Source organism: Argopecten irradians, chromosome 8 (assembly GCF_041381155.1).
Source record: "Argopecten irradians isolate NY chromosome 8, Ai_NY, whole genome shotgun sequence".
Taxonomy (NCBI): Eukaryota; Metazoa; Mollusca; class Bivalvia; order Pectinida; family Pectinidae; genus Argopecten; species Argopecten irradians.
This window is the reverse complement of record NC_091141.1, coordinates 28,164,751-28,175,668: the sequence shown is the minus strand read 5'-3', so window position 1 is coordinate 28,175,668 and position 10,918 is coordinate 28,164,751.

The following is a 10,918-nucleotide window of genomic DNA, read 5'->3' as shown; positions in this document are numbered from 1 at the left end:
CGTATATATCTTATATTTATAGCGGTTTAACGAGAAAAGAACTTCTTTTATTTTTCAAAGTGACTCTAATTTTTTTTCGTAAAGGACACTCCTTGGTATCTTAAAAAGAGTTTATTTGTTGAGTTATATAAAAAAGAAAAATACTACTGTGGAAGTCATTTGTCGGTTAGAAAAGATATCCTTTCCAGTTTCAGCAAATTAATTTGTTTTGTTTTTGGTGCATGCACAATCATTACCCCATTCCATAAACACAATGCCATGGATTTTTTGTTCGTGACGCAATTAATTATTTCAATACCTTTATCTTGAAAAAAAAACAGGGAAGCTCAAACTTGATACTGATGGTAATGGTGTAAAGTAAGTAACTTTTGTAACTGGAGAAAAATACTAATTCGTCTGCTCCTGTTTTTGATAGAGCAAAAATAGCATTTGTCAGCAGTGGATAATCTTAAAGATGTATATTTTGGTAGTCTGCGGTATACTCGTTTTGTGTCTATAGTTGAATTATTTGTCATGTTATAGTGATAATCTCATTGAAGCATGCTGTTAAAGACACCAAACGTCAATATATGGATTTATCTATTGGAAATATAACAGTAAACAGTGTAATTTTCATTAATCAACTACACCATGCAATGCTATTCGTAACATATTCAATAATGGAAATAAACATGTCAAAAGTACACAATGACAAAAGCTAGAGAGGAACAAAGGATACCGAAAACTAGCATGAGGTATGCTGGTAAATTGATCACGTAAAGTAATCTTAACACCGTGAATAATTATGTTAGGTTTTTTTCTCGGATCTAATTTGTCTAACTTGGACGTTACAAATCTGTAAAGTATGACGATGTAAACAATGATATATTTTCATAATAATTTGGACCAGGAATCTTTACTGTGATCTTCTGATTGGCTGCTGATGACAGAATGATATCGCAGACTTTTTATTATTATATTATATTATATATTTATTATATATGTTATATTTTTATATAAACTTCGGCCGACTAGGTGAAAGGCGAGTGGCTTAACCAATTCACCACCCTATCACCCTAATGAAGTATTTTCGTTACCCTGAGAGGGACAACTCATTATAAGGGTACATTACAATTTGCATTTATATTGGAAACAAACATGTTCTAATGGAAATTAGATTATTCGGTTTTACTGTGATATGTCAGAACAGTCCACTGTAATGAAATGTAGGTGAAATGTTCAAACTCGCTTATTGTCCGTCTTTACGCATTGTGGTCGGACGTCTAGTATGCCGAACCCTGGGCCTTGCGACTGTCTAGAACTGTTTAAATCGCTCTTACCGTAGTGTGTTAACGATATTAGGTACATGTTCTTATCTAAATATAATTTCACCAACTGCTCAGTGGTTGTGTACAACATCCATGTCATACCTGCTTAATCGTATAGATAAACGATTTGGAGAGCCTACGGTATCAATCAAAATACTAATCGATGCCGTGGACTTTGTCAATAATTCTTGTTATATGTTTCATTATGAATATAGAACAATACATTTATGTCAAATTTTGTTTCGTGGTTATAAACCAGAATTAGCCTAATTCGATTGTCCCTTTTTGACCCCTATGAATGAAAGTCAATGCCATTCATTTGAACAAACTTGGCTTTTCAACCAAGCAAACTACACACCCAATATTAGGTATCTAGGACTCTAAGCTATTGACAAGGAGTCGTTTAAAGGTTTTAGCCTATTTGATCCTATCCAAGAATACAATGAACATAAAAGCGCTCCTGATACTGGGGATGCCATGGGTAATCTGTGGTGTCTAAATAAATATAGACATATCCTCTAGTACCTGAAATCGCTAATTTATATATTCAAATTTGATCAGCGTACTACAATTGTAAGGGTGTTCAAAATTTAAAATCATGCTACATTAAATTGTGACTTAAATTAGGGGTAATTAATAATATCCTCATCATTGCACATAATTTAGCGTATTGCAACGTATTATAACGTATAACAGTGCGTACATCCACTCCCTCATCTTTTAAATACGCATTGGTACACTAATAGCGAAACAATGCCCGGGCCCTAATGTTATAAACTGCATACATATATACATTTCTAGAGTTAAAGAATATGTCTGTAAATATCTTACCATTATCTGTGCAATATATATTTCATACAATGTAGGCATATATGATAAGGTCAAACATGATCGACAATATCATACAATGTAGAGATCAGATCAACACCTGCTGGGTGGCTGCTTTTATGACTGCCGATGACGTAACACTGATCACATGACCTCGCTGATGCTGTACCCGGGTCGGCACCTGTGTAAATTGTGTCCATGTATCCATGGTATAATAAATTTTTTTTATGATAATTTATAACTTATTGGTGACACAGTTAGCTATGGAAGCCTATAACCGTCTCTTTGAAAAATGAAATAGATACTTCTCTTTAAATGCATTAATTATCTCGTTAAAATGTGGTATCTTTCTCGTTTTGAAGCGTTAATATTCTCATTTTAAAGCGTTAATGATCTATTTTTAAGACGATACCTTTCTCGGTTTGTCGAGTTCGTTATCTCATTTAAATTAGATATGTTGTTTTTACGCGTAAGTTATCTGGTTTTTAAAGTGTTGAATATCTCGTTTTGACGCAATGCTTTTCTTATATTAACGAGTTAAACTATTTAGATATCTCGTTTTTACGCAATGGTTATCTTGTTTGAACTAGATTACTTACTCATTTAAAAGATGTCATTAACACATTGAAACGATATACCGTTAGTTACATATATGTAACATATATGTAACTAACGGTTTAAAACGAGATAAATTATCGCGTTAAAACGAGATAATTTCCTTGTTTTAACGAGATTAACAACGTATATTTTAAAGAGAAAAAAATTCATTTGATTTTCCAGAGTGACGCCTGTATAGGCTTACGTGATTTTTGTATCTTACATTAAGACTGTGTTGAAGTCATTTATTGGATATTTAAAATATCTTCTAAGGATAACCAAAATTAAATCATTTGCAACTAAAAACATAATATTATTAATTAAGGATGTTAAGTTGTTGGTTGCTTAATTCGGTTAGGAGCCTCTTCCAATACATTATTTAAGCAGGGAGCTGAAAGTAGATTGGATATATATTTATATAATATATATTTCCATTCTACTTTCAGTTTTTTAGCTAGATTTGTGAATTTTTAGAGTCTGCTTTATATACGTTTTGTGTCTATAGGCTTAAGAACTTGTTAAGAACTAAGGTCATTTCAATGGAATCCCCTGTATCCGTTACATTAGCTATGTTGTATATTTTTGCTGTATACATGTTGGTGTCTAGAGTTAAATTATTGTCATTTCATAGTGTTAATCTCATTGAAGCTTACTGTTAAAGACACCAAACGTCAATATATTTTCATCTATTGAAATTATTACAGTAAACAATGTTGTGTTTCATTGATTAACTCATTCACGAAATGCTATTCGTAGAATATTCAATAATGAAACAAATATGTAGAAGGTGCAGCATGACAAAAGTCAGAGGAATAAGAGAAACTTTGGAAATCGTCAGGATTGCTGGTGATTGGATCTGATATGAATAGCGTAAATTTAACAAAAGGAAACACCGTCAATGTCATATAATACCGGAAATAATAAAAGTTAATTATTAAACTCTTGTTAAATCCGAAGGCTGCTTATGTCAAATTTCGGAAACGAAATAGAAATATCTGATAGATATCATTAACGGTAGAATTGTTTTGTACATATTAATGACTCAAATGATGCAACGAATTTGAAACCCCTCAACAATGGGTCACTATGATGATTAATACATTTCCAATCAATACCACACGTTCCGACAAGGAATACAATACATAATAATAACAATCATATTAATAATTATTAAATGCTTATAGCAGCTGAAAAAAACCTAGAATACTAACACGTCAGAAAGGGCACTGTTTAATATATTTTACCATTAGGAAAATAGTAATATACCGCACTCTCCCAAAAACACATTCCTCACACTTAACATCTTACAAAATGATATTTGAGAAATATATTACCTTGGGCATATCATATAAAAATATTGTGAAATTGACATGTTATGGTTTTCGTTCCTTTTTTGCCTATTCATTGATTATTTAAGTGCGAAAATATGGCAAAACGTGATAATTACGCATAGAAACAGTCCAGGGAAATAACGAAAGTTAGTTAGCATATGTAATATCACAATAGTTTTGTATATTGTTCTATCGTTAGGAATTTAGGACACAAATTAAACAGGATTGAGCCTACGTTCACCCTAATATTACAGAAAAGATAATTCTATGAATTTTCTATTTTCGGTCAGCAAATTTGCAAGGATGGTATAATTCAAGTTCAAATATCTCAAGAAGTAGCTCGAGAACACCTATTTACTTTTACGAAAAATGCAAGAAAATAAGACCTGTTGGAAAAACAATGACACGGGTTTAGAGCTGCCTTAAATTACGAGTTTGAATGCCTGGTCAGTTTGTTTTCGCGGGATACGCTAACTCTCTTCTATCATCTCCTTATATGAACCTGGCTGTTAATAGGACGTTTATATATTCAGACCAAATGGAGTACCCGGAGATAAACAACTGATCTAGCTACCACCAATGTACACGATATCGATAGCGCCAGTGGAATATACAACACAGCAACCGCAAGTTATCCCAAACAAAGCTAACAAACTCATTTTCTGATCGCTTGTTTCAAACCAGATCATCGATACGCTATGCCATGCTAGCTACTAGGTCTAAACAGGGTACTTCTACCACTAACCTAACTCCTAGAATAAATGCATCAAAACTTAGCACAGCGTATCGAAACCTACATTAGTTTAGCGTATATCTACCTAGTAATGTATAACACCTAATTTAGCGTATTGCAACGTATTATAACGTATCACAGTGTACCAATGCGTACCTCAATCCCTCATCTTTCAATACGCTAGGGTACACTAATAGCGCAACAATGACCGGGCCTTAATGTACTAAAATACATACATATATACATTTATACAGTTAAAGAACATGCCCTTACATAGCTTATAATTATCTGCTTCAACATATATTTCAGAAAAAGTAGACATATATGAAAATGTCAAAAATGAACGACATTCATTTCTGGAATTGTCAACTATTCAAATGCATTGTATGTTAAATGATCATGATGATATCATGCTTACCTTACAAATATCACGTGATCCAATTAATAAGTAGTTGTGTTAATCATAATCCCCTCTGGCAATCACTTGACGATTACAAAGTTAAGTTCGTTATGGAGTACATATCACAATGTTCATAAGTGTAAATTTAAGTCTAATAATTTGCAAAATAACCAAGAATATAGGAATTAGACAATGAATGTACCAGTAAATAAAGTATCAGCTTTCACGCTGATATCATACAACGTAGAGATCAGAATCAGCAAACCATATCTCGTATTTCAACATATGATTAAAGCACCTGTTGAAAGGCTGCTTTTATGACTGCTGATGACGTAACACTGATCACATGACCTTGCTGATGCTGTACCCGGGTCGGCAACTGGGTAAACTGTATATATTTCCATGGTATAATGGTGGAGAATTTAACACTATTTCTGGTCGGTGACAACATTAGCCATAAAAGTCTATTAGGGTCATAATGAAAAATAAAATGAAATACTTCATGATATACAAAACGCGATACGGAGAGCCAAACGTTGACAGTAGAGTTTTAAAGTTTCATTTAAAATGGACTTAAGAAAACACCTTCGTTTTTGGGTATATTGCTGAATCGTTTTGATAAAAAAAATCTTGTTTATAACACACACTCCCTTTTAAGCAAGACAAATATCCCTTCACTGATCTGCTCAGGCTTTATGAAAGCATGCGATAGTTTACGAGATATCAACAAAATTGTAAACAGAAAACAGGTCCCTGACGAATTTAGTACACATGGCCAAACAGACATGCGACGGACGACGGACGACGGACAAAAGGCGATTAGAATAGGTCACTTGAGACTTAATCTCAGATAACGTAAAAATTGAAAATACCACGATTATATACTGGGGGTAGTAGAATCTTGAACAACTAAATAATAATCTCTTTGGATATGTTAGTGAGTTTGGTCACCCGAAGGCATGTCTATATTTAGTCAGAGCCTTCAAAGAGCATCCATGTCATCCTCAGTTTCAGGGGAGTATTAATGATCATCACATTATTAAAAGTTGGTTTCCTTATCGTCCCAAAGGAAATGCCAGAAGTATTGCAAATACGCTGATATGAATCTGTGCAGACATGTGCGTTCTATTCTCATAAATAAGGTTTTATAAAGTATAACAGAGTACCAAAGCGTACCTCCACCCCTTATCTATTACCTACGCTAGGGTACGCTAATAGCGCAACAACGACCGGGCCTTTTGTTCTACAATACAAATAATATACACATTTCTAAAGAACATGCCCTTACTTATCTTACAGTTATCTGTTTCAACATATAGTTCAGACAATGTAGCATACATGATATGGTCAAACATGATTGACATTCATTTCTAGAATTGTCAACTATTCAAATGCATTTTATTTCAAATAGAGATTGAACAGTGTTTTGATTGCGTTAAAGGTGGTATGAACGCAATGGGATACAGACATATTCAATGTAGCGCGTTAGCGCTACATGTAGAATATGTCTGTATCCCATTGCGTTCATACCACCTTTAACGCAATCAAAACACTGTTCAATCTATATATTTACATAAATAAATCTACTTTTACGTAAAAATTTAAAACGGTGATGGTTGCTAAGTTGAGTAACTACGGTAGTCAGGATGACCGAAGATATAGTTCCGATTGTTGAATGTTATAGCTGCAGTTTGGTTTGAAATACAACAATGACACTTTTCAATTATTTTCAACATATTTTTTTTTTTCAATTTGATAATATATATTAATAATGTCCATTTCGAATAAAAATTGAGATAACCAAGGCGGAACGACTACCGGTATGTATCGTTGTCAGGGTAGTGATGCGGTCCGAAGTGGAGCGAGCCGCCATATTTGATTTTCAACCGAGGAAAGTGACTGTGATAAAGCCTATTGATGGTATGACCGTTGAGCTGCTGAATGTTTGTCATGTATGTATCGGTCTAAGAACGCGATATACACTAAATTCTTCATAGTCATGACTTTTATTTTATTGTACGTAGGATAGACAAGTGTTTTGCGTGTGTGTAGGCCTATTTTGAATGCAAAGACGGGGCCATTTAAGCTGATGATACTGTTTCGGATAGGCTACCTGTAATGTTTTTTTTTCTGGAAACCTGTATATGATCTGTTAAGCTATTGTTCGCTTAGACGCTCCCAGAATTGTTCACCGACAATCAGATGTTCTGTATATTTAGGTGAGATGAGTGACCGTACACACATGTACATCTGACGTAACTATGGGATTCCCCGAACATTCCTGAGGAAAGCCCCCCGGTTGTAGCCCCGACCAGCGATTAATTTTGTAGTTTATTACCGTTACAATGCTTGAACACATGTTTTTTGTTTTGATGTCAAATACATATTTAATTTGATCTAATAAAAACTCTTCATTGTTATTTTAAAATCCGTCAACTTATGACACAAAATCTTATCGAAGCGTGAACTAGAAGTAGTCCGAACCTGCACTGCGTTTGTATTCATACGTCATTGCGTTTACGCTAATTTGAACGCAACTCCCCTCCCGTTGACTATATAGGGGCATATGTAAATATATAATTATAATAGTATCAAGCTTACCTTACGTGATCCAATTAATAATTAGTTAGTTTAATAATAAATCCCCTCTGGTGGTCAATGACAACTTCAAAAATTTGAAAGTGATGTCAAAATGTTTCAGATGTAAAAATTAAAACTAATAATAACAAATCCGAGGTATATAATTAACTCCTAATTAAAGTGTCCCAGCGTTTTACGTAGATATCATACAATGTAGAGATCAGAGTCAGCAAACGATATCACGAATTTCAACATCTGATTACAACACCTGCTGGGAAGGCTGCTTTTATGACTGCAGAAGACGTGTAATACTCGTATCACATGATACTTAACTGTGCGCTGTACCCGGCAACTGCGCGTAGATTTGTGTACATTTTTCCACGACATTATAATGGTGCGAATTAACCAAACACTTTGTCCATTTAACATGGTTCAATGACAATGTTTAGCTATAAAGGTTTATTTGCGTGTAGTCATATTGAAAAAAATGAAACATTTTTCTTAATAAAACGTGATAATTATCTCGTTAATTATCTCGTTTTAACGAGGTATCTTTGTCGTTTAAACACGTAGTTACTTCGTTTTAACGAGTTAGTTGTATCATTTTAATGCGATATTTTTTCACGCTTAAAACGAGTTAGTTATCGTGTTTTAATGCGTTAACGATCTCGTTCGTTTAAACGCGTTAGTTATCTCGTTTTAACGCCTTAACTATCTCGTTCGTTTTAAAACGCGTTAGTTATCTCGTTTCCACGCGTTAGTTATATCATTTTAACGCCTTAATTATTTCGTTGGTTTTAACGCGTTAGTTATCTCGTTTTAACGCTTTAACTATTTCTTTGGTTTTAACGTCAGTTTATCTCGTTTTAAACGCCTTAGCTATCTCGTTTGTTTTTAAACCGCGTTAGTTATTTCATATTAACGCCTGATCTATCTCCTTCGTTTTAACAGGTTAGTTTATCTCATTTTAACGCCTTAACTATCTCGTTGGTTTTTAACGCGTTTAGTAATCTCGTTTTAACGCCTTAACTATCCTCATTCGTTTTAAACGCGAATTTACCTCGCTTTAAAACGAGATAATTAAAAACGAGATAGCTAATGCGTTAAAATGAAATACTTTAATCAGACAACTAACATCTAACAACCAGATAATTCGTTTTTATCTCGTTATACGTGTCTGCTAACGAGTATTAACCATATATTTATCGCGGGTTTTAACGAGACAATTGTTTTAGTTTGTGTGACTCTACTAGGATTTCGTAAATGAAACTCCTTTTTATCCTAAAAGCGAGTTTATATGGTGAGTTATATCAAGAAGAAATTTTTTTTATGTAGAAATAATTTTCTTGGTTAGAAAATATCTTTTACAGTTTCAACAAAGTTAAATCATTCGCAACTTAAAACAACCATGTTGTATACAAAATACTTAATATTAATAATTAAACTACAATGAAGTTAAGTTGTTTGTTGTTTTTTTGTGGCTTAAGGACTTGTTAAGAGCCTGGTCCATTGCTTTATATACATAATTAGCTAGGTTTGTTAAAAAGATGCTCCACCGCCTACAGAGCATAAATGATAATCATCATTGGGATAACTGATGTTTAATCGTGTATTTATGTCTCTTTTTAACACAAAAATACATATAAACTAATTTCTTTTGTTTTTGGTACATGCGCAATTATTATCTCATTCCATATAGCGCTTTGTGCCATGGATTTTGGTCGGGACGGAAATGATTAATTTTAATACTTTTATCTTGAAGTAAATTAAGAAGCATCAAACTTTTTTACTGATAGTAATGGTGTAAAGTAAGTAACTGGAAAAAAATACTAATTCGTCTGCTTCTGTTTTTGATAGAGAAAACATACCATTCATCACGGAGGAGTATCTTTAATGAATATTTTGGAGTCTGCGGTATACTCGTTTTGTGTCTATAGTTGAATTATTGTCATGTTATAGTGGTAATCTCATTGAAACATGCTGTTAAAGACACCAAACGTCAATATATTGTTTATCTATTGGAAGTATAACAATATACGGTGTCGTTTTCATTGATTAACTACATCATGTAAGGCAAAAAAAGTCTGTTTAGGTTTTCCCGACCGACAATAATTTTTTACCCCAGACCCCAATTTTTTTCTCACTTTTTTACGAAAAAAAAAACTTTAAGTCGGGACTCCGGTTCCGGCCATTATTTTAGAGTGAAAGACACTAAAAAAGTCACCGTGAATTTTACAAAGGAAACATCGCCACCAATGTCATACCAATGCAGAAATATAACATATGTTTAAATACCAAGTTTTTCGGAACAAGATGGCTATATGCATCATGTGTATCGCACACGTTCCAACCCTATATGTGAAAATAGTTTTAATGTGTGTCCTTTTTTCAAACAGTTATGATCGATGATAATCGATTTGAATTCTTTCAAAAAACGCACTGAAAGGCTTTTTTAAAGTTTCAATTTTGGTGTGCATATTGGGTTATTTTTACATATTGGCACGCTTCATACCTGCCATTTTGAAGGAAGACAATACCAGTAAATAAATAAAGACATGGTTACATGTTTTTTATATGAAACGACGGATTTTTTGGAACAATACCTAAAGTCCATTGATACACATGTAAATTGAAACGTTTGTTGGTATCCTACACCATCCATCCGCGGTCCCAGGTGTACAGGGAAACATCGACAGTCGGTGTGACGGCGAGACGAACCTCGATCCCAGGTGTATATCGCACTGACATTCATTTGCTGCGTTATCATGAAAAATCTATCATTGAAATCCTTCCAATATGATTGGTGTCGCCAGACGTCGAGGCGGAAATATTGGCCAACAAAAAAAAAAAGATATTTTTCCAGACACTGCATATTCCTATTGGCGCAGACAAGAGTTCAGATAACTTCCACGCTTGGTCATTGTGTGTGCATATTTGATGCTATCTATTACTGTACCCAGAGGTATGATATTGCTACAGTTGTATTTACACCTGGACCTTTGAGGACCCCAGAAAGTTCCAACCTTATATGTGAAAATAGTTTAAATGATATCAATTTTTTAAAACGTTATGATCGACGATAATCGATTTAAATAAAACAAACACACTGACTCAGAAAAAGCTATTTAATTAAATTTGGGTT